The sequence below is a fragment of the Rhineura floridana genome, chromosome 7 (assembly GCF_030035675.1).
Source record: "Rhineura floridana isolate rRhiFlo1 chromosome 7, rRhiFlo1.hap2, whole genome shotgun sequence".
Taxonomy (NCBI): Eukaryota; Metazoa; Chordata; class Lepidosauria; order Squamata; family Rhineuridae; genus Rhineura; species Rhineura floridana.
In genome coordinates, this window is record NC_084486.1 from 62,984,451 (window position 1) to 63,010,279 (window position 25,829).

General features: G+C 41.6%; 1 protein-coding gene across 2 annotated transcripts in view; it reads left to right on the plus strand.

The window, feature by feature from the left end:
* The first annotated feature begins 394 nt into the window (after nt 1-394).
* The window catches only part of CHST15 (carbohydrate sulfotransferase 15), a 122,654-nt gene continuing 97,219 nt past the window's right edge, over nt 395-25,829 (plus strand). Inside the window, exon 1 of one of the 2 annotated variants that reach the window (XM_061635730.1) lies at nt 395-876. The gene's annotated coding sequence lies outside the window, so the exon portion shown is untranslated. Of the gene's footprint in view, nt 877-901; nt 1,088-25,829 lie in introns of those variants that run through there. The other variant, XM_061635731.1, reaches the window with a different exon arrangement.

Genomic DNA, 25,829 nt, shown 5'->3' on the forward strand with positions numbered 1-25,829 from the left:
ATGTATGGAAGTGGCTGAAAGGAAGGGCAGCAGCATTTTATGTTACACAGCATGTAGCTAATATCTTGCACACGTTTGAAAGAGGTATGTGGCACCAGAAACTCTTGATAGGCTGTGGCTCTGAGCAGCACATTTCCATATGGGGAAACGTGTGCTTTCTTTGCTTTCTAAGAGCCTGCATTTCCACAGTGTTCTCTGGGGACATGGAAGGCTCTGGATAAAGGGGCTAGCTAGCCTAGCCCCAGAGTAACTAGTTTTCTTCGCGGTGCTGTCGCAAGGGTTCCACATTTAGGTTTGGCAGCTGCTGCGACCCATGCTCTGGAAAGCGCCAAGGAACTTTAATCAAACTTCTTTATTTTTAGCCTGGGCTGGGGCCTTGCGGATGCTCATTCCCTGCCCTTTGGGGACTCGAGAGCAGCTGCAGCGGGCTCGGAAAGTACCAGCCCGCAGCTTTGGGTTGGGCTGTCTTGGCTCGTGGCAATCGACGCTGCCGGTGACTGGCTGAAACGGCTTCATTCTTTCATTCAGCCCCGAAAGAGAGTAAGGAAAAGCAGCACCAGCCGCGGCCGTCGCCTCCACTCTCACCGTAACGCCAGACAATTTGCTTCGCCAGTTTGCTGAGGGAGGCGGCAGGTCAGAGAGGCACCACGCCTCCCTCTCACCCCCCTCCCGCTTTCTCTCCCCGCCCCTCCCAGCTGCCCGGTGTGTGTGGCGCAGAGCCGGGCTTCGGAACAAACGAGCGTCTGGAGGCACGACAGCACCGCCGCGAGTCGGAGCCGAGGCTTGGCTGAGCTGACTGAGAAGGAAACTCGACCGTCCCCATCCCAGCCCCTGGGCAGGAAAGTGTGAGGAGAAGGGGAAAAGAAAGCAAGCGGGGTAAGTGGAGCGGAGGGCGCCGCGCGCGCGGTAGCCCCAGGCGGGAGCTGCGGGAGGCAGCAGGACTCAGGGACTGGCGCGGAGAGAGGTGCGTTTTGTGACTCGTGAGCCGCGGAGGGAAGAAGTTAAGGGGAGAAGGCCGTTGCACGTGCCCAGTGCATTGTTTCGGACCCGCATTGCTAAGCGGTCGGCACCAGGGAAGCGCCCCAAGGTCAGTGGTGGCGAGCCTAGAGGTGCAGACCAGAGCTCTCGCGTCCGCCCCGACTGGGGCTCCACCCAGGCTCTCTTCTCTTCACTTTGTGGGAAGAAGTTGTGCTGAGCAAGTCATGGGGGGGGGGGCGGTGCGCGCGCGGGGGCGCGTGTGCTTGTGTCTGTCTCAGTCTCCGTGCGCAGGCGTAGGACATGCTTGGGAAGGTGGCACCAAGCGCTGCCCCTCTCTAGAGCCGAGGAGGTACAGAGGAACGCATTGTGGCCGCGGAGCTGAACGTGACCAAGTGGGCATGAGGAAGAGTGGTTGAAAACATAACGGGCACCTCTGAAGCCGTCACTATTGTCTCTGTGCTCTCTTGGCAGGACACGCAGGCACACAGGTGTAGAGTAAAAAGCAACAAAACAAAACTTGACCCATGTTAATTTTATTTTCAGGGGCGTAGCCGGGGGAGCAAGCGCCCCCCAAACAACGAGCTTGCGCCCCCTAGTATATTTTGCCCACCTAGAAATATATTTTGCTTCTTTTGTGTCCCCCCCGCCCAAATTTCGCTGCCGATTCTGCTCTTGTTCCAAGGAGCTCAAGGCAGTCTGCATGGGATTAGCCAGCATTTTCTTTTCTTAACAGCCTTTTGCCATAGGTAAGTCTGAGCGACAGTGAGTTGCCGTAGGCTATCCCAGTGAGCTTCTTGGCTGAGCAGGGATTTTAATTTGGGTTCCCTCTAACATATACCATGATGACAGCAGGCTACAGAGATTGCAATTACTGAATGATGCATCTCAGAAAGTCAAAGTGGTTAGAATAATCATTGTATCATACTAACCCAAACATATGCAGGTTATTGAGGGTACCGTACTCAGTGAGCAGCATGGATGAGTTATGTTCCCAGAACTCCATAATGATTTACTGGTTCTTTCTACCTTTCTTTTCCTGCCCACTTGTCACCACTGATAGCTGTACTGACATCTACTTAGCACCAGCAATAGCCAAGGCAGACTGTAGGGCTGAGAAAAACAATGCATTCTCTTCAGGCTTGCAAGGTATATTAGACTAGCATGGTGATAAGCGATGGGGCCAGAGATATAATGCACTCATATGAAAAGTCCCCAGAAGCATAGTTTTGATTGAGATATTTGTACTGACACTTACAAATGCTGAGCTGGCATGCTGCAGCCATGGTTACTTATAGGAATTCTATATAGGGGAGTGTGGTATGGTCAATCGTACCTGTGCAAAATCATTAAGGACACAGAAGCGGCATTCTGTCAATGCAGTAGCAGACATTCAATCAGGATTGTATAAGTCCCCATTGCTTCAGAAAGCTATGCATATTTGATTGTGATACGTACATTATAACATGCATAGCACATTCTATATTGCTAATTGATAGCATTTACTTTATACTGACCCAGGGGCATTTGTATTTTATTCCCTCAAGGATGTATAGTGCTTCATTTGTTTATGGATGAAGTTTTTGTTAGATCATTGTAGTTTTTAAACAAATACCAGCTTTAATAAGCCTATCCGATATAATTTGTTGTTATGTGCCTCCAAGTCGACTGTGACTTATGGCGACCCTATGAATCAGCGACCTCCAAGAGCATCTGTCATGAACCACCCTGTTCAGGTCTGTGGCTTCCTTTATGGAATCAATCCATCTCTTGTTTGGCCTTCCTCTTTTTCTACTCTTTTCTGTTTCCCCCAGCATTATTACCTTTTCTAATGAATCATGTCTTCTCATTATGTGTCCAAAGTATGACAACCTCAGTTTCATTATTTTAGCTTCTAGTGATATCCGATATAATAATCATTCTTAAAATGTCGTTTGAGCAAACAAGTAGTTCCGAGGCACCTGTAGAGCATGGATATGGAAATGCCCATGGATATGGATCAATCTGTATATAAATACACATGTGTTTGGGTTTACGAATGTGTCTATAGGTGGTCTTTCTACATCAGCAGAATTTGGGCAGAGCTGTGTTTCTGCATATGGTTCTGTCACTGGCGACATGCTGCTTTGCTGTAGACAAAGGAGTGCAGAGCTCAGAAGTGGCAGGAGGGAGAAGATTCCCTCTGCTTCTCTAGCCACATACTTGGAGAAAGGCTCATGCCATTAGGTTATTAGCTAATTTTGTAGCATTGCTGCTTTTATAGAAAGATTACTGAATCCAATCTGCCATTTGTGTTCCAAATGTAAATAGTACTTGAGAAAGTTGTTAAACTTAGTGAAATGATTATTTTTCTTGGCAGTCCCATAATTTCCTCCCCCCACATAACATGTTTCCTTTTTTTAAAAAAAGAACTGCTTTCCTTTCTTGAAAAAATATTTTTATTTTAAAACTGTCATAGAAAACCAAATTCTACAGATTCCTAAGAGTATCATAATTATTGAAACAAAGCAAATATCTATTTAATGGCTTGGGCTTTAAGGCAGCAAACACATTTACAGGTAATTTCCTTTTGTTGCCTGTAATCAATTATAGTACAACAGTTCATTCAAGAACTACAGGGAGTGCTTCTTTAATGCTATATAATGCTATGATTCATGATATGGTGTTCAGAATTACTTATTATTAATCTTCCTTCATGATCAATGGAACCATTTTATAAATCTTTACTTTCAGTCTTAGCTTTTATTTGATTCCTGGAGTATATTGTTCAACTAATACTGTTACATTTTCTTCTAAGTGCAACTTCTCACTTCTTAGCTTACTAACTTTTCTGTTGCTCTGTAATGACAGATACTTTGAAATTTGAGAGGACTGGATTCCTTTTGTTCCTCTTACTTCATGAAATTATTAGCAAACCAAGAGATGTGGATGGCTGTCCCAAACAAATGTTAAAAAGCACTACTGTTTGGATTGATCAACCTTTGTTTCATATGGGAATATTTGTATTTGGAACAGCAACTGTCATAATTTAATAACCTATATATTAGGTCAGGGTAGGGAACATGATTGTCATGAGCCCCGTGAATAGGGTATGGGATGGAGAGAATTAGGAAGAGTCAGACTTTGAATGGGAAGAAAGCACCAGTGATGTGTCTATAGGCGCGCTGGAGTCTGAGAGTTCCTGCATTGTAGCCAGTGACGGCTCCACCCCTACAGATACAGTTACCAACGGGGAAGCCCAACCCAATCAGGAAGATGATTCTCTGCCTACCTTTCACCCCCTTCGTTCGCTTGCTCCAGTGTCACCACCACACAGCTCCTCTCCTCCTGTTGGGAAGGACCTCGCTGAGGCAATTCAGCCTCCTGCGCCTTGGTCTCATAGGCTGTGGCACCGGCAATCTCAATAAGCCCTCACTGTCCCTCTGAGGAGGAGCACTCATCTGCGCACACACTGTCCACAGTGACACTTGGTCCATGCAAATACGGTGCCTGCCCATTCTTATGTAAGGTCGGTAAGAAGACATGTCTCGTTGCTGCAACAACGTCTTAGTGCAGTGTAGTTGTGCCTTGTTAATCCTAGTAACGATGCTGAATCCTGTGTAAACTGTAAGCTGATTCATGAAGCGCTCTGAACTGAAGCTCTCTATTAAAACTACTAAACAAAAACACACCTCTCAATTCGTGTCCGAGTTCAGTTTGGACAGGACAATGATGTCCTCCAGATGCTGATGGACTCCATCTCTCAGTATACTCTCAGTATAGGCAATGGTCAGGAACCATAGGAGTCGTAGTTCAATAAAATCTGGAGGTCACCACGTTGGCCACCCTTATTTTAGATAGTAATAGGCAGGGTTTTTAAAAAAACTTTCTATAGCAGTTTGTGAAGGAATAGGTCTTACAGCCATTTTGTGTTGGGTTTTTGGTGGAAAATGGTTATTTTTTGCTTTAAAAGCCCTCATACAGAGATGGCTGAAAAGTTCACAGGAAGGTTAAAAGCAGAAGGGCACATTTTGGCCAGGGTTTTTTTTTACATAGGCTTTTTTTTACATAGGAATGTTTTGCACAGGAGAGTCAAAGGTTCACCCTAGGAACCTGACATTTAAGGGAAAACAGAAAATTGGCTAAACAGCTGGAACCGGGAGTGAAAATATTGTATATAAGTTGACTTAGGAAATAGGGTAATCAAGACTGTGGAGTTAGAAATTTGGAGAACTAGAGCTGAAGAGCTTCAAGAGTGAGATAGGACTGAAACACTTTAAGAGAGCTGGGACTCTGGAAAATGTTAAAGGGCACAGTAGGGCACTGCAGCAGAAAGAAGCCAGGGACCTTCTGAGATCACAAAGGGACCCAGAAGCTGAACTGAGGGATGCAAATTCATAAATATTGACTTGGTTAGAGAGCATTCTAGCACAGGTATTGCTTGATGTATTTATTTCAAACTATAAAATTAGTTTTTTGTAAAATCATTTTCTCCAAAGCTATTTAATTTATTGTCTTACTAAATCCTTACATAAAAGCATACTTTAGGGGAAAAATTGGTCCGAGGCCTTGTTATTTACCCCATGCCATATGACTCTATTGGGAGCACTTGGGTCAGAAGGTTAAAGGGCTGTTCAGTAGAGGCAGACAGAGAAACAGAAAGATACCTGCTTGTTGTTGGCAGTGGAGTTAATAAAAAGGCGGTGTTGGTTTGGCTGGTTGGCTTTTGTTCTTTCCCTCTCATGATACAGGTTCTAGCCTTTACAGTCACACATGTAGTTTGAGAGTTGGAGTTGTTTTTTTATTTTATTTTATTATTAAAATAATAAAATTATTATTATTATTATTATTAACTTTATACTTAAAGGCCCCCAAGCAACTTACACAATGTTAAAACAAAAATAAAACACACTATAAAAATATAAGAATAAATAACAACACAACAATAGCAATAGCACCCCCATGCAGCCGCAGGAGGGTTTGGCAGCATATTAAAACAAACATCGTCTCGATTTATCAAATGCCTGGAACAAAAGGTACATATTTACCTAGCACTGAAAAGATGACAATGAAGGCGCCAGGCATACCTTACTAGGGAGCATATTTCGCAGATGGGGAGCCACAACTGAAAAGGCCCTCTCCTTTGTCATCACCTTCTGAGCCTTAGAGGGGGGACCTGGAGAAGGGCCTCAGAGGAAGATGTAAGGGTCTGGGTAGGTTCATATCAGCAGAGATGTTCCAGAAGATATTGGGGTCTTGAGCCACAAAGTTACTGCTTAATAAATTACTGTTATTTTAAAGTTCTACATACCAGAACTGTTCTTGGGTAGGCATAAACAGAGATAATTTTCACACACACTGCATACATCATTATTTTGTTATTTTAACAAATAAAGGCATATTGAAGCTTGGAATGTAAAGAACCACTCAATCCTTTCAATCACCTTTTTGACACAAACAGGTTTTGTTGAATACCTCCTCTATGTTTAGATTGCAGTTTCCATCTTTGCATGGGATTCAGCGACACAGAAATAGATGTAGGCGGCATGGCAAGCTTCAGGATTTTGTTTGATAACTAGAAGGGTATAACTGCAGCCCTGACACCATGTTAAGGGCACAGCTTTTACAGAGGCTTTCCTACAAAGGAAATTTAATATGGTATTTTTTATTAACAGTGAGTTGTATCCAAATTAGCACAAAGGAAATCATTCCATCAGTGCAAGGATTTCTACTTGTGCAATGGAGCTCCCTCTCTCCTCATGCACCCCCAAAATCTGTTCCATGGGTTTCCCCAAGTCTCCGGAGCTGATTTGGGGAGGGTGCAGGGAACAGGCAGGGGAAAGAGATGGGGGGAAAGTTCCATTGTGGAAGCAGAAATCCTTGCACTGACAAAAAATCCATTGGACATGCTGAGTTTAGTGTTCATTGAACTCTCATCACTTTTCAAGTGAATACTTTTGTGAGAGAAGCTTCCTGCTTTATTGTACAAGGGTTTCTGCTGATAAATACTAAAATAACTCAGCAGATTGCATGTGGTTTCAGTATAATCTTAATCTTTGGAAGGACCACTCACCTCGTTCTCCTTACCACTTCCTTGCTCTGAGGGTGAGTCATAAGGAAAAGTTTGAATTCTAATAAGCTATTTGCATTTGTTGCATCTGCAGTTGCTCTCATACAACACTGGGGGGGACCTTACACAAATGGATTTTGGAACATTTTACTACCAAAAACCAAATTCCAATGTATCTTGGGATATTAAAACCTTCCAAAACAAATTCATGTGTGTGGTGTCAGAAGAAGGGTTCTTAACTTTGCTCCCCCTTGATCAGTTTTTGTTTGAATAAACACAGGGAACATTTTAACTCCAATATTTTAAATTGTCTGGCTCAAAAAAGCAGCCCAGTGGCAAAAATAAATAGATTTCTTGTGTATTTTGTGTCCCGGTGCTTTCCAGAAAGAAAACTGTAAATGGTAAGCGACTGAAATGGGAACAGGTGACAATACAGGTCTATTTCTATGTAAATTCTGCAATGAAAAGTGAATCTGGGATAGGATTTTGCCTCTCACTGGGAAATAGTTCATAAACTGCTTTTGCACAGAGTTTTGCACAGAGGTGAGTGGGAGTTCCTAAAAAAGGTAATTCAAAAAGCGCAATGGCAAGCAATTCCAACAAAGAAAAAAGGGGGGAAACAGCAGAAGAAGCCAATGGGGCTTCACAAAAAGCTTAGAGATGACATGAAAGCAAAAAAGGACACATACAGGAAGTGGAAAGAAGGCTAGGCCACAAAGGAAGAGTACAGGCAGGTATCACGGAATTGCAGGGATGGCATCAGGAAGGCTAAAGCTGAGAAGGTTATTGAGAGATGCTAAGAGCAACAAAACAGCTTTCTTCAGGTACGTTCATTCTAAAAGACAGAGAAAAGAAATGGTGGCACAGCTACTCAATGAGGATGGCAAAATGGTAACAGATGACAAAGAAAAGACAGAAGTGCTCAATTCCTACTTTGGCTCAGTCTTCTCCCCAAAAAAGGGTCTATGACCCTCCCGGGAAACATGGAATAGAAGGGGCAGGATTGGAGCTTGAGCTTGATAGACAAATGGTCAAGGAATACCTAATCACTTTGAACGAGTTGAAATCGGCAGGGCCTGATAAACTGCATCCTAGAGTATTGAAGGAACTGGCTGAACAACTCGCAGAACCGCTGTCTATTATCTTTGCAAAATCATGGAGAAGTGGTGAAGTGCCGGATGACTGGAGGAGAGCTAATGTTGTCCCTGTCTTCAAAAAGGGAAAAAGGAGGACCTGGGGAACTACAGGCCAGTCAGTCTAACAATCCCTAGAAAAACTCTGGAGCAGATTATAAAGCAGTCAGTCTGTAAGCACTTTGAAAACAATGCAGTGATTACTAGGAGCCAACATGGATTTATGAAGAACAAATCCTGCCAAACTAATCTTACCTCATTTTTGATCGGGTAACCTCCCTTGTAGACAGTGGCAATGCTGTGGACATAATATATCTCGATTTCAGCAAAACTTTTGACAAAGTGCCCCATGATACTCTGATTAGCAAGCTAGCTAAATGTGGGCTGGATGGAACAACTATCAGGTGGATTCACAGTTGGCTCCAGAATCGTATTCAAAAAGTGCTTATCAATGATTCCTTCTCAAATTGGGCAGAAGTAATGAGCGGTGTACCATAGGGCTTGGTCCTGGGCCCAGTGCTCTTCAACATTTTTATTAACGACTTGGATGAGGTACAGAACATGCTTATCAAATTTGCAGCTGATACAAAATTGGGGGGCACAGCTAATACCATGGAAGACAGAAACAAAATTCAAAGGGACCTTGATAGGCTGGAGCATTGGGCTGAAACAACAGAATGAAATTCAACAGGGATAAATGCAAAGTTCTACACTTAGGAAGAAGAAACCAAATGCACAGTTATAAGATGGGGGATACTTTGCTCAGCAATACGACATATGAGAAGGATCTTGGAATTGTCGTTGATCACAAGCTGAATATGAGCCAACAGTGTGATGTAGCTGCAAAAAAGGCAAATGCTATATTAGGCTGCATTAACAGGAGTATAGTTTCCAGATTGCATGAAGTATTAGTTCCCCTCCAGTCAGCACTGGTTAGGACTCATCTTGAGTACTGCGTCCAGTTCTGTTCTCCGCACTTCAAGAAGGATGCAGACAAACTGGAACAGGCTCAGAGGAGGGCAACAAAGATGATAATGGAACTGGAAACCAAGCCCTATGAGGAGAGACTGAAAGAACTGGCCATGCTTAGCTTTGAGAAGAGAAGATTGAGGGGAGATATGATAGCACTCTTCAAGTACACAAAAGGTTGTCACACAGAGGAGGGCTGGGATCTCTTCTCAATCGTCCCAGAGTGCAGGACGGAATAATGAGCTCGAGTTGCAAGAAGCCAGATTTCAGCTGAACATCAGGAAAAACTTCCTAACTGTTAGAACCATGCGTCAATAGAGCCAATTACTTAGAGAGGTAGTGGGCTTTCCGACACTGGAGGCACTCAAGAGGCAGCTGGACAGCCATCTGTTGGGAATGCTTTGATTTGGATTCCTGCATTGAGCAGGGGGTTGGACTTGATGGCCTCATAGGCCCCTTCCAACTCTACTATTCTATGATTCATTTGAATGAATTTGAGTGATTAAATAGGCATTTTACTAATGCTTAGACTGGCTACCTGTTACTTAACATTTTATTAGACTTAGCCCTAGCTGTGCCCTGAGTTGTAGCAAACTCAAATTAATGGAGGCAGTCTGGACAATAATAGTTTTTCTTTTTCTTTGGGTAGTTATGTTCTGTGAAGAGAAAGCAGCAGAAACTCCTGTGCCATTGTGATCATGATTTTTCTCAATGTGCCTTTGCATTTATTTGACGTTACAGCAAAAATAAAGAACAAATATTCCTATTTTCTCTAATTTTCTCCCTTTGAGTAATTTTTTGTTTTTTAAAAATACATTTTAAAGACTACAGAAGTTTTTTGGAAAAAAACAACACTGCTTTGTGGTCTCAGGTAAGAGGGTCTTTTTCCTTCAAAGAAGTAGTTTTTAAATTCACCTAAATATTTATAGGCAAGTTTTCATAGGTTAGTAACTTAAGTGAAGTTATTGTGGGAACTTATTTCTTGTGTTGTTGAGAAATTGAGTAGGGCTGCTCAAACAGACCAACAGCCCTGCTCTATTTCTGCAAGCAATATTGGGGCAGGAAGCAGCACAGCTCACCTCAAGCTATCCACCCCAGTTTTGCTCACACACATAAACACCAGTTTCTTATGTACCATTCAGCATGGAAAGAGCTTTCCCTCTCTGCAGAGTGACAGAAAATAATGTATGTTGACCAGGAACCCAGGGCAGTGATTCTTTTGGTCAGCACGCTTGCTTTTCTATCGCTCTCTATGTTAGCAACATCCCTTCCTACATGTTAGCCGTATGTCTACTAGCATCTCTTCCTGTTCAGCATGCCTCCTTCTCTGGCAACTGCTGTGGAAGGAACCTCTGTTGTGTGTAGAACACTTGAAAACAAATGGAGCACTCTGGGCTTCTATGTTGGCCGCAGACAGGGGTGCCAACTAAATTTTGGTCCCAATATACTGTATGTGGATTGGGACCTCTGACCCACTTGCAAAAGACGACACAAATTTGTATATGCAGATACAGCAGAGGGGGGCAAAAATAAATCAGTGGTCACGTGTAATAAAATGTGTGACAGATGGAATGTGAACAGGTGAAGCTTCTCCATAATTGTACAGAATTTCCTTACTGGAAATTTTGTATTGAATTTCTGCATGGCTTAACCTGTTGAAATTTTGCATAACACAGCTGTTAAAGGCACAGTAACTCTGCTTTTTCCCAATACCAAATCTAAACCAAAGCCTAGCCTGTAATCCTGTACACAGTACCTGGAAGTAAGCTCCATTAAAAACAAAGAAACTTTCACTTCTCAGAGTGGACTTGTATACAATTGAACTGTAAGTTAACTATACAGCAAATTCTTAATGAATGAATGAAAAAATGAGTATTTGCAGAAAATAACTTCTGTGTAGTACCTGATCTCAGATGAATCCAACACAGGAATTCCCGGTAGCTAGGAATTCCTGGTAGCTAGGAAAAAAGGAAGGGCAAACTACAGAGATTCCAAGGACTAGAAAAGGAAGAGAAAAAGTGCATTAAATGTGATGGGGAAACAGCAGCTGTTTAGGACCACAGAGATTCCTATTGCCTGGTATCGAAACAATGCCCTCATCAATCACAGCTCTGACTTCACTCATTGGCTAAAAACACTGAATGTCAGTAGCAGCTATGCTGTCTCATCTCACAGAGATTGCTTAGAAGGGTACCTGCACATTTTGCTTCATAACTTTCTAGGAGTGCTAAATACGTAACGTTTTTATTTTAAGAAGAAAGAAAGCTCACAGTGTGCTCCCTATTGGCTGTGGGTACATCTTTAAAAGAAAAAGACCATTAGTATTTTGTTACATGCATTTTTATATCACGTTGAACACAATATATGTGTGGAAAGTAAGAAATATTATGACTGTCATTTTACATCTTTTCAGTTGGCTGATGACTGAAGGAACTACATATGTCTAATATTTATCTAAAAGGTTTATCTACTTCTGATGTCCTTAGCCATGTTTGTGTTATAAAAAAAGAGTGTGGTGTTTTTCTAGGAGCTTGTATGCTTATATGGGCATTCAGTGTCCAAAATGCTGAATGATGTAACAAGGATCCTGAGGTTCATAAATAATAATTTTGCAATTAACTTTGATTTTCTGCTTGGTAAAGAAAAAGTTGCCAGTAGGTGACAATAAGGCCTCCCTTGATCTTAAGTTTTGGTCATTTTCCAGAGCTGTTATTCTTCTTGGTACCATTCAGCCCTTCCTGCAAGTTTAATTGAGCTATTCTGTACTTGTACCATGTTATGGTCTGTGAAGGCCATCCTGAGTCCTGTTATGACTGTCTGCATTGTTTCTTTTGGTATATGTAAGCATTTAGCAGTTGAAGAACCTTTCTCAACTATAACAGGCAATCAAAGAAAAATAGGCGAAAAGGAGTGGTGGGGAGAGCTCTATCTGATTAATTACATGAGCAACATAGGCAGCCTGCTAGCATTCAATAGAGACACTGAAGTTCATCAATTACATTCCTGGATATGTTGATAGTGGTGTTCCAGACACACACTTAATATGACAGGACATAAGCTGTATTTGTTGCACAGGCTTGCCAGATGCTGTGGTTTTCACACCAACAGTTTGGGTTATGCCTTTTTTGCCAGTCGTCATCATTATTATTTGGACAATTTCTATACCACATATTTAAACAAAACCCTAAGCAGTTTACAACGTAAGTTCAAACTTCTTAAACAGAAAGCACAAAACACAAAACAAAACACCCAAACCCAAAGAATTTAGACAGTCTATAAAACACAACTAACAACTGAACAGAACATCTTTAGTGTCATACAGCTATTATGTCAAGATTAACTTGTGTCAGATGATAATTTCCTGTGAGTTTCAGGGCTAGGATGCATGATACTATTATTATGGACTTCAAGAGGAAAAGGCAGTGATGGCCACCAACTTGGATAGCTTTAAAAGTGGATCAGACATGGAGGATAAGGCTATCAGTAGATACAGGTCATGATGGCTATTGCTCTGCCTCCACTGTCAGAAGCAATATGCTTCTGAATACCAGTTGCTGGAGGCTGCATGAGGGGTTCTGCTTTCAGGCTTTCCATAAGTTTCTCATTGGCCAGGGTGAGAACAGGATCTGGACCATATGGACCACTGTCTTGATCCAACAGGCTCTTCTTATGTGCTTATGTCCAACATAAAATGCTGGGGATTACTATTAAGAAATATTTCTTGAAAATTATTAGCACATCTCTCCTATCTTATGACTTGTAATATTTTAAAAAATGGCAACTGTGTACTAATGCCCAGAGTATGGGAAACAAACATGATGAACTTGAACTCTTAATACAGGAGAGGAAATATGACTTGATAGGTATAACTGAAACTTGGTGGGAAGACTCCCATGACTGGAATACAGTGATTGAAGGAGTTGAACTTGTTCAAAACAAACAGAAGGAATAGAAATGGATACAGAGTTGTGCTGTATGTTAAAAAATATACATCCCTGCACAGAAATAACAGGATGATGAGCTTGGTAGCTCCACCAATTAAAATAAATGGGGCAAGAAATAAAAGGAACATGGTGGTTGGAGTCTACTACCAACCACCCAATCAAGGAGAAGATGAGGATGAAACTTTTGCAAAGCAAATTGTCAATGTTTTGAGGGGACATGATGGGGGATTTCAATTACTAGCCATGATGGCTGTGCTCTGCCACCCTAGTCAGAGGCAGTATGCTTCTGAAAACCAGTTGCCGGAAGCCTCAGGAGGGGAGAGTGTTCCTGCACTCAGGTCCTGCTTGCGGGCTTCCCCCAGGCATCTGGTTGCTCACTGTGAGAACAGGATGCTGGACTAGATGGGCCACTCGCCTGATCCAGCAGGCTCTTCTTATGTTCTTATGCATCCCGATATCTGCTGAGAGACAAATTCTGCCAAACATGGCTCCTCCTAGAAATTCTTGAGTTATGTTGGAGATAACTTTTTCCTACAGAAAGTGGAAGAAGCAACTAGAGGATCAGCTATCCTTGACTTCATTCTAACCAATAGAGATGGCTTGGCGGATGAAGTGGCAGTTATGGGAACTCTGGGGGAAAGTGACCACACTGTACTTGTGTTCTTGATTTTAAAGGAAGTAAAAGCTGAGAGTAGTCAAACACATACCCTGGACTTCAGGAAAGCCAATTTTAATAAACTCAGAACAGTTGGTAAGTAAGGTTCCATGGCAAGCAATGATAAAGAGAAAAGGAATCCAAAATAGGTGGGAGTTGCTAAAAAAGGAAATTCTAAAGGCACATAGGCAAACAATTTCAAGGATAAAAGTGGGAAGACTGCAGAAGAAGCCAGTGTGGCTTCACAAAAAACTTAGAGATGACCTGAAAACAAAAAAGAACACATACAGAAAATGGAAGGAAGGCCAGGCCACAAAGGAAGAGTATAGACAGGTAGCATGGAATTGCAGGGATGGCGTCAGGAAAGCTAAAGCTGAGAATCAGCTGAGGTTAGTGAGAGATGCCAAAAGCAACAAAAAGTTTTCTTCAGGTATATCCATACTAAAAGACAGAGAAAGAAATGGTGGTACAGCTACTCAGTGAGGATGGCAAAATGATAACAGATGACAAAAGGCAGAAGTGCTCAATTCCTACTTTGGCTCAGTCTTCTCCCAAAATAGGGTCTATGACCCTCCTGACAAGTGTGAAGTTGAAGGAGCAGGATTGCAGCTTTAGACTGATAGACAAATGGTCAAGGAATACCTAATCACTTTGAATGAGTTCATATCTGTAGGGCCTGATGAACTGCATCCTAGAGTATTGAAGGAACTGGCTGAATAATGTTTGGAACCATTGTCTATTATCTTTGTGAAACCATGGAGGATGGGTGATGTGCCAGATGACTGGAGCAGAGCTGTTTTCCTGAACTTGAGCCCGTTATTCCGTGTCCTGCACTCTGGGACGATCAAGAAGCGATCCTGGCCCTCCTCTGTTTGACAACCTTTCAAGTATTTGAAGAGTGCAATCATATCTCCCATCCTATTCTCAAGGTTAAACATGCTCAGTTATTTCAGTTTCTCTTCATAGGACTTTGTTTCTAGTCCCCTGATCATCCTCGTTGCCCCCCTCTGAACCCGTTCCAGTTTGTCTGCATCTTTCTTAAAGTGTGGTATCCAGAACTGGATGTAGTTCTCAAGTTGAGGCCTAACCAGTGCTGAATAGAGGGGAACTAGTACTTCAAGTGATTTGGTAACTAAATGTCTATTAATGCAGCCTAAAATAGCATTTGCCTTTTTTGCAGCCACATTGCACTGTTGGCTCATGTTCATCTTGTGATCAACAACAATTCCAAGCATCCCCCATCTTATAACTATGTGCTTTGTTTCTTTTTCCTAGCTGTAGGACTTTGCACTTATCCCTGTTAAATTTCATTCTGTTGTTTTTAGCACAATGATCCAATCTTTCAAGAAATATATCAGACCAATAAAAGAATGTGTATTCCAAACCATTTGGTGCAGAATAAATGCAATCTTCCTCTTCCCCAACCCATCTAATCCTTGCTTATGAAACTGTGCTACCCCATTTGACGTGACTTCTACAGACATGTAGGTCAATATGTGTGTTTAATTTGTTTTTAGTTCATTGTAGACAGTAACCATTTTTCAAATTTTATGAATTCTGGTTTTCAACTCTGTCTTTTACTAAAAATTGTAGGTTTTTTTTGTAAACATCTCATAGATTCTATTTACAATCAAGTGGCATATAAATTTTATTAAATAAATATCATTTCACATTACAGGTTAAAAAAATTGAATGAAAGATAGAAGGATGATGGGGAAAATAAAGCAGAGAGATATTTTCCTAGATTCTCCACAGCTACTCCAGGTAATCAGAGGATTTACACACCTAAATCATCAAAGAGTCAAGGAAGCCCTGACACTTTATTATTATTGTTGTTGTCCCCACCCATCCTCCCAAAGGAGCCCTTATTCTGATTTTCTCTAGCTATATAAGTCTCTTTCAAGAGGTCATGAGACTGGCAATCTGTGTCTGATCCTGTCTGGACCTTCCATTTTTGCAAGATCAGCCTCTTGGCAACTATCACTACCCATTGAAACCAGGTTGCTTGATTTTTGCTTAGCCCCCATATCTGAAGGGTCCAGCCATTTCTATTGGGGTGGAACTTTGGGTCATCTTCAGACTGAGAACCATGCATATATAAGTGGAGCATCTTTCCAGAGTGGTGGTGTTACGCCCCATCCCCAAAGCATATGGTATAGACATGTTCTCACAGTACCAAATATGCAGCTATTGTATGTCAGGTCTAAGGTGCAGAAGTGAGCAGGCATCCAATGGGTTTTGAATATTTTTTTTTCTGTATTAACCTGACTCTTAAGAGCCAGAGAGGAAAACTTTCACTGATACTGGGTATAGCGAGCTGTCTGCTCAACTGTTGCCTAAGCTTGTCCATTGTAGGCTTTAAACCCTAAAAAAATGCATAGACAAATCTGTGCATAGACAAATCTGTTGCCTAAGCTTGTCCATTGTAGGCTTTAAACCCTAAATAAATGCATAGACAAATCTGTGCATCTTCCAAAAGGTGTGATACATCTGGGACAGCTGCCACTTGAAAAGCATCCAGGGAACAATCTATCTATGCAGGAATTGGAGAGATTTTATGCAGAAGTACAGGAGAAAATTGATCACACACCAAAACAAGATGTGATGATAATCATGGAGGACTGGAATGCAAAAGTAGGGAACAGAGTAGCACTAGGAATTGTGGGGAAATGGGGCTTAGGAGATAAAAATGAAGGAGGAGAAAGATTTATTGAATAATAATTTGTTTCTTGCGAACACATTTTTTGAGCAACTGAAAAAACGACTGTACACGTGGACATCACCAAATGGTCAATATAGGAATCAAATTGATTATATAATTGGTAGCAGAAGATGCAAAAACAAGACCAGGAGCATACTGCGGTATAGATCATGAACTGGTCATATCGAAATTCAGAGTAAAGCTAAAGAAGAACAACAAAGCAATCATAACGCCAAAATACAATTTAAATAACATCCCAGAAGAATATGAAGATCAAATAAGGAACAGATTTGAGGCTTTCAACTTAGTTGACAGAGAACCAAAAGAACTATGGAGTGAAGTCAGAGACATTATCAGGGAAGAATGCAAAAAGACAATACCTCTAGTTAAAAAGAGAGAAAGACCTCAATGGATGACTGAAGAAGCTCTTAAAATGGTTAAAGAGAGAAGGAAAGCAAAAGCAAGAGGAATAGAAACACAGTTAGAACCCTAAATGCAACAATACAGCGACTAGTACATAGGGACAAAGAGAACTATTACAATAGTTATTGTATAGAAATAGAAGAGGACAACAAAAAGGGTAGAACCAGACCCCAACTCCAAAAGATTAGAGAAATGAAAGGGAATTTTAAACCAAGAGTAGGGATGCTGAATAATCAACTGAGGAACACACTGACTGACTGAGATGAAATAAAAGAAAGATGGAAGCAATACACTGAAGAACTCTATAAAAGAGATGCCAGGATGACAGATTCATTCATGGAGGAACCGTATGATGAAGAACCAGAAATTTTAGAATGTGAGGTGAAAGCTGCTCTTAAAATATTTGGAAGAAACAAATCACCAGGAACAGATAGCATACCAATAGAATTGCTACAAGATACTGAGACTGAATCTGTCCAAATTTTGACAAAAATTTGTCAAGAAATATGGAAAACTAAACAATGGCCCACAGACTGGAAGCATTCGATATACATCCCAATTCCAAAGAAAGGGGATCCCAGGGAATGCAGTAATTATAGAACTATTGCCTTAATATTCCATGCAAGTAAAGTAATGCTCAAAATTCTACAACAAAGTCTCTTACCATATATGGAGCGAGAAATGCCAGACGTCCAAGCTGGATTTAGAAGAGACACCAGAGATCATATCGCAAACATACATTGGATAATGGAACAGACCAAGGAATTTCAGAAGAAAACCACCCTGTGCTTTATAGATTACAGCAAAGCCTTTGACCGTGTAGATGATGAAAAACTGTGGCATGCTTGAAAAGAAATGGGGGTGCCACAGCATCTGATTGTCCTGATGCGCAACCTATACTGTGGACAAGAGGCTACTGTAAGGACAGAATATGGAGAAACCAGTTGGTTCCCCATCGGAAAGGGTGTGAGACAGGGGTGTGTTTTATCACCCTATTTGTTTAATCTATGTGCAGAACATATCGTACGGAAAGTGGGATTGGACCAAGATGAAGGAGGTGTGAAAACTGGAGAGACAAATATCAATAATTTAAGATATGCCGATACCATACTACTAGCAGAAACCAGTAATGATTTGAAAGGAATGCTGATGAAAGTTAAAGAGGAAAGCACAAAAGCAGGACTACAGCTGAACATCAAAAAGACAAAAGTAATGACAACAGAAGATTTATGTAACTTTAAAGTTGACGAGGACATTGAACTTGTCAAGGATTATCAATACCTCAGCACACTCGTTAACCAAAATGGAGGCAATAGTCAAGAAATCAGAAGAAGGCTAGGACTGGGGAGGGCAGCTATGAGAGAACTAGAAAAGGTCCTCAAATGCAAAGATGTATCATGGAACACTGAAGTCAGGATCATTCAGACCATGGTATTCCTGATCTCTATGTATGGATGTGAAAGTTGGACAGTGAAAAAAGCGGATAAGAGAAAGATCAACTCATTTGAAATGTGGAGGAGAGCTTTGTGCATACCATGGACTGCGAAAAATACAAATGATTGGGTGTTAGAACAAATTAAACCAGAACTATCACTAGAAGCTAAAATGATGAAACTGAGGTTATACTTTGGACACATAATGAGAAGACATGATTCACTAGAAAAGACAATAATGCTGGGAAAAACAGAAGGGAGTAGAAAAAGAGGAAGGCCAAACAAGAGATGGCTTGATTCCATAAAGGAAGCCACAGACCTGAACTTACAAGATCTGAACACAGCGGTTCATGACAGATGCTCTTGGAGGTCACTGATTCATAAGTCATAATCGACTTGAAGGCACATAACAACAATATGCATATATTGGTTTGCATTGAGGAAATGCAGAAGAATTGACACTGGTGATAACAGTTACAACTATTTTTTTCAAAAAAATACAGGCACAGTTTCTTAACAGTTGTAGGAAAGAGGAAGCCTCCCCAGTAAGCCCTGAAATGTTTTGGGCCCTAAACCTCCTGAAATTGTCCCTCGTTTTTTAGATGGAGCTGAAATGGAACATCTCAATTTGGGAGAACCAGTAATTTCATGAGTGTTTGGTTCAGCCTCAAGTTATAGAGCCTTTATAGGAGCATAATCCAGAACCTTGCAGGCTGCTTATACTGTAGCATTATATCTCATAGAGACAAGAGTGTTGTCCATGATGGAGGCGTTCTCATGCAAATGGATAGTTCAGATTCAGTTCTTCTGTTTGTGTGAATGGCATGTGAGGATCCACACACTCGCATTATTTCACTCAATATTTTCATTGCTATTCCTCTGCTAGACATCCACACTGCTGGCTGGAGCTTGGCAGAAAATATCCTGGATAACCTCCCCACAATCACTCCTCTACACCTCACTCAGTTAGTTTACAAGATTAAGCTGTAGTTTGCTTCTTCGTTTTGTAAAAAATATATCTTTATAACATTCTGATTTAATAGAATTGCACAAGATCTGTAATAATAAAAAGAAATTGCGACTGCTTAGAGATAGGAGTGGCTTTTGCTCTACTTCTCATCTGCTTGCATTCCAATAGTTTGTCGTTCGATCCCAATCCACCCTTTTTTTGTTCTTGCCTGCTCTGGCACTGGCTGATTTGATCTGCTGTGTGTTTTTTGGTGATTCGATCACTTTTTTTTTCTGGTGATGGGAAAAAATTGCATAATTGTTAATGTAAATACTTATCACTGTTCCACGTGGTTTTTTCGAAGCAGCACGAATACAGGGCTAACGGGACAAACGAGCTAAGTGGAAGGCACATCAAACAAATCCTCAGCGTGACCATCTTCCATCTGGAAACCTATGTCCTCACTGTGGGAGGCTGTGGAGCCTCCACAGTCACTTACGAGCCCACTGTTAAAGACCTTATCTTGGAAGACAAATCTTACTCAGCCACAAGTGATCGCCAATGATAGCACTAACACTTAAAATGCCATTTTTTCTGCCTCATTGCTGTCCATATGCCTTTCTTTTCTTCAGTCATCAGAGCTGGTTATTTTCTTAAAGAGATTTTTATACCTGTTGCCATTTCCCAGGCACGACTTAAATAGTGTATAGATATGTGCCTACAAACTGTTGTGGGATTCTTATTGGGGGCAAAAAGTCCATCTTCTGCTTTAGCTAATTTCTGATGATTGAGAACTAAAGTCTTCAGACAGTCTGTATGCAGATTCTGTGTGATGAATTTATATCCATACAATGTGTCTCAGAAACGGCATGGATTCAGTGATGGTTGATAAGGTGGGGCAGTAAACATCACTGGCCATGATCAAGTAGTGACTGCGAGGCAGCAGAACCTGAACCCTTTCTGATGAGCATCTGTTAGAGATTGCTCAAGCAAAAGATGGCTTAATGCAGGATGACACAAGTGCACTGCTTTTGAATAACTAGCAGCAACCTTAAGAGGTGTAGGACAATGATCTTCATCAGTAGTAGGTCTATATCAGGGTTGGGGGACCTGTGACCTTTCAGATGTCATCAGACTCTAGCTCCCATCAGTCCCAGCCAGCATGACCAAAGGCCCAGGGTGATGGGAGTTGTATTCCAGCAAAATCTGGAGGGCCACTGATCCTTCATCAGTTGTATATAGGGAGCATAATCTGCCCCCAGCCTTGGCTGGCTCAAGGTTGCTGCTAAGTGCATGGGGCTTTCCCCCCCTTTTAAATAGCCACTCAGTGGCTGTCCCACCTCACTGGCTGCTTCTGTGTAAATAAATGCATGTCTTTAAGATAATAAAAGTGTAAGAGTAGTCTGTTGTAACTGACTAGTTTTTTTAGGTTTCTCGATGTTTTATGAGTAGCTTTTAGCTTAATGTCACTGCAATACAGTTTTGTTAAATTTAAGTAATTTTATGATTGAAATATACTCCATGGAAGTCTCCTCCACAGCCACTCATTCACAATTATTCAAAACAGTTTTAGCATATCAAAGTGTTCTCACTAAATAATGTATACTTTTTGGATGGCACAAGCTACAATTTGGGGATATCTTACTCTGGCATTATATAATGAAATGTATAAAAAGTTTCAGCTAGGATTTAACAGTTATTTAATGGTGGCCTTTTAAGTGGGCACAATAATTTCCCAGTTTTTCAGGCCTTTTTCCTCCAGCTCTGGAACATTGTGTTATAAATGACAAAAGCATTCAAGAATGTATTTTAAAAATATTTTGTGTTCATTTGTATATTCACCCTTGAGATTTTTTTCTTGTTTAATTTGATTCCCTTTTATGTTATGTGAAAAAGATAAATATATAGGCAAAACACATCATTTTAAGCATCACTTTGAAATATCTTAATAATATTGAATCAAGATTCAAGTGTGTTTGTATTAGGCAGTTAAGATTATCAAAATAATTACTGTTTAATGAAAAGCTACACATTTAAAAAAGAAATTTGCATGCAAGTAGGTTGTAGAATCATTTAATAAAATCTACAGAATCTCGAGTTGTGAAATCATGCACTTTCCCATTAAACCAAGATTTTTTACCTATTAGGTACATATGAAGTTATCTTCTACCAGGTCAGAATATTTATACACCCTTTTGACAGGCAGCAGTTCTCCAGGGCTCAGGCAGGGGTCTTTCCCAACATCTGTTCTCTTATTCTTTTAACTGCAGATGCCAAGTATTGATCTTCATGCAAAGCACATATTTATTTATTTATTTCATTCCATTTCTATACCGCCCCTAGCCTATGGCTCTCTGGGCGGTTCCATTAAGCCGGGGTTCCTTTCCCTGTTGTATTTTGAAAGAACAATAATGTATCTGGGATGAGTAACAGTCAATATTGTACAGTTTCAAACATTTAAAGACATCAGAAAGTATGTAAAATATTGGTATTGCTGAAATCCAATGAGTACTAACAAGGGAAAGAAGATGTATATTTTGAAGGATACACAGATTTCACACACCATTGGCCATTAGAGAGGGTATAAGCCATAGAGTCTGAAGTCTGTGCAAACCCAGAAATTTGAAATCCATAAGCATGACATGTTTAGAAAATTGGCTTTGTTCATTTCATAAAACTTTCATAAAATCTGTAGTTTAATGTTTTTTTCCCAGAATCTGGATAAATCTTTTTTCAAGGTAACCCTATAGAGCTCATTGCAAAGGTAGTTTCTTTAAAACAAATATGAAAATACAACTGGTTTAAATGTAGTTTATGGGCTAGATCCAGACTAAAGTAGTCACACTTAGTTTCCATTTAAAGCAATGCTAACTTGTCCTAGTGATTTTATTGGGACCTAACTTCAACTAACTTTGTTTGAATCCAACGTTATATAAGAATGCTGGAATTCAGGCCTGGTTCTGCACTAACAGATAGAGAAGGGAAAGCCAATGTGATGTCCTTCAGATGTCATTGGACTCGAGCTGCCATCAGCCCCAGTGAGCATGGGCTTTGGTTAGCAATAATGGGAGATGGAGTTGAGGGTGCTAAACTGGCTATTCCTGAGCTAGAGTATAGGAACTACTGCAACATGTTTTGTCCATGCTATTCTTGCTAAGCTTGAAAGAAGCAATCATGGATAGGACTGATTTGGTTATATGTCACACCAGTGGCATCCTCTAGAAAATGAGTATGTCAGGGGAAAGGGTTAAGCCCTGCTAGATCCAGTGCATGCTGATTTTTGGTGAACATACAAGATTGATTTAGGGTATATTTAGATGTGTAACTCCTGCCTATAGCCTTAAATCAGGGGAAGCCAACTTGGTGTCCTCTAGAAGTTGTGGACTACAACTCCCATCATCCCTGGCTATTGGCTATGTTGGCTGGGGCTGATGGGAGCTGTGGTCCAACAACATTTCTAGGGCACCATGTTAGTTACTGCTGTCTTAAATAGTACAGGAAATAATTGATTTGCATAAAATGGCCTATGGTAACCTATACAATAGCCTATTATTACTGCTGCCCAGTGAGTTCATGACTGAGGTAAGATTTGAATCACAAATCTGCTCATAGTTTAGTGCCATTATTATTGTTGGCGAGGTCTGTTGTTCTAACTATTTTAATCTAATTTGTATACAAATTCTAATTTGAGTCTTCCCATGCTTATGCCTTTGTAGCCAAAACTGCACCACAGGAAAGACATACCAGCAGACTTGAGGTAACTCCGAGATATGCACAAGCATAAAAAAATTTGCAGGAAAGATACCAAGAGACAAATTGACCCCAAATAAGCCCTCTGATAACTCAGTGGAATGGGTTGTTGAGACACTGAGAGGGTAAATAACTGACATCTTGGTGGGAGGGAGGATAGAATGAACCGGCTAGATCAGGAGGGCAGAGACATACATGTAAGAGTAGAAAGAATTGTATCATTCTGGAGAGGTAACTTCCTGTTTCAAATAAGAAGCTTTTTTTTGTCTCCAGGGATGAAAGAGGGAGCTGACATCACTGTAGAAATTAAAGAATTTAAGGTAGTTGAGAGTACAAGTGTGTTCATGGCACCCCATGCTGGTCCCACAAGAACAACAACAAACCAAAAACAGAAAACAGGTTCCCGTGAAGACACTCCTCCCCCTGGTCAGTCCAGTGAAGTCTGAGCATGCTATGAGGGAACAAAAATGTGAGGGAATCGGGATGGAATGGAGTGGCTTGAAGCCTGAACCAGAAGCATTCTACATTGCAACATTTTGTTGCAGACCCTCACTTGTCTACTATTTAAAAATGCTTGGCTTTGGTACCTGAGTTCAAGATTGCAGTTTTATTAGGGGTATATGATTTGGCAAGTACTGGAATTTCCAGATGAAGTAACTGAAAACAGCCACATAATTATGTTCCCATAATAATTCACATTTTATTTATTTATTATTTATTATTTGATTTATATCCCGCCCTTCCTCCCAGCAGGAGCCCAGGGCGGCAAACAGAAATGCTAAAAACACTTTAAAACATCATAAAAACAGACCTTGAAATACATTAAAACAAAACAACATTAAAAACATTTAAAACAAGGGGTTAAAACATATTATAAAAAACCACATATTAACAAGCAGTTCTAACACAGATGCAGACTGGGATAGGTCTCAACTTAAAAGGCTTGTTGAAAGAGGAAAGTCTTCAAAAGGCGCTGAAAAGATAGCAGAGATGGTGCCTGCCTAATATTCAAGGGGAGGGAATTCCACAGAGTAGGTGCCACCACACTAAAGGTCCGTTTCCTATATTGTGCAGAATGAACCTCCTGATAAGATGGTATCTGCAGGAGGCCCTCACCTGCAGAGCGCAGTGATCGACTGGGTATTGTTGGATGTTGTGTCTGGCGCAAGCAGATGCCCCGGATGCAGAACAGTATAGTGACAGGCTAGATGCCAGTTGAAGCAATGAGCCGGACAAGCAATAAGTTTTAAGAGTTACTTTACTGACAATATATCACAAGCTCTCTCTATACAAACTCCTCGACCCCCACACTCTGCAAGTGTCTGCTGGCCCTCTATATAGATAAGGCCAGCTGCCCGAGCCTAGGTTGCATAGCAACGTTTCCTTGAAGATGGCTCGAGCTCTGCCAACTTTCGCTTCTAATCCACGTAGCTCACTTGTGGAAATTTAACCTCTGCTTCCTCGGTTTAATAGCCAACAGGTATATAAGGAGTAAGACTGTCTTTCAGGTATCCTTGTCCCGAGCTGTATAGGGCTTTGTACACCAAAACTAGAACCTTGAACTTGGCCCGGTAGCAAATGGGCAGCCAGTGCAATTCTTTCAGCAGCGGGTTACATATTGGCAATACCCTGCCCCAGTGAGCAGTCTTGCTGCTGCATTTTCCACCAGCTGCAGCTTCCGGACCAACCTCAAGGGCAGCCCCACATAAAGCACATTACAGTAATCCACCCTGGAGGTTACCAGTGCGTGGACAACAGTGGTCAGGCTATCCCAGTCCAGAAACGGCCGCAGCTGTCTTACCAGCCGAAGCTGGTAAAAGGCACTCCTAGCCATGGAGGTCACCTGGGCCTCTAGCGACAAAGATGGATCCAGGAGCACACCCAGACTACGGACCTGCTCTTTCAGAGGGAGTACAACCTCACCCAAATCAGGCAACTGACCAATCTGAACTCGGGAACCACTAACCCACCGTGCCTCCATCTTGCTAGGATTCAGACTCAGTTTATTGGCCCTCATCCAGCCCACCACCGAGTCCAGGTAGCGGTCCAGGGCTTGCACGGCCTCTCCTGATTCAGTTGTTACGGAGACATAGAGCTGGGTATCATCAGCATACTCATGACACCTCACCCCAAATCTCCTGATGAATGCTCCCAAGGGCTTCATATAGATGTTAAACAGCATGGGGGACAAGATGGTACCCTGCGGCACAACTGCCGGGGGGGCGAAAGACACTCACCCCATGTTTTTCTCTGACAGCAACCCTGGAGATAGGATCAGAACCACTGTAAAACAGTGCCTCCAATACCCATCTCACCAAGTCGGCCCAGAAGGATACCATCTCCAAGGGTATCAAAAGCCGCTGAGAGATCAACTAAGAATAACAGGGTCGCACTCCCCCTGTCCCAATAAAGGTCATCCATCAGGGCGACCAAGGCCGATTCAGTCCCATAACCAGGCCTGAACCCAGACTGGGATGGGTCAAGATAATCTGATTCATCCAAGAGTACTTGCAATTGCTGCGCCACAACCCTCTCAATCACCTTCCCTAAAAAGGGAGTATTTGCAACCAGTTGGTAGTTGTCACAAACCAAGGGGTCCAAGGTGAGCTTTTTCAGGAGTGGTTGGATCACCGCCTCTTTCAAGGCAGCTGGAACCACTCCCTCCTGCGTTGACCATACCCTGGATCCACTTGGTCAGACCCCCTCGGCAAGCTTTAATAAGCCAAGAAGGTCAAGGGTCAAGAGGACACGTTGCTGGCCGCATCATCGCAAGCACCTTGTCTACGTCATCAGGCCACATCAACTGAAACTGTTCCCAAGATGTTGCAGCAGACGTTGCACTGGACAC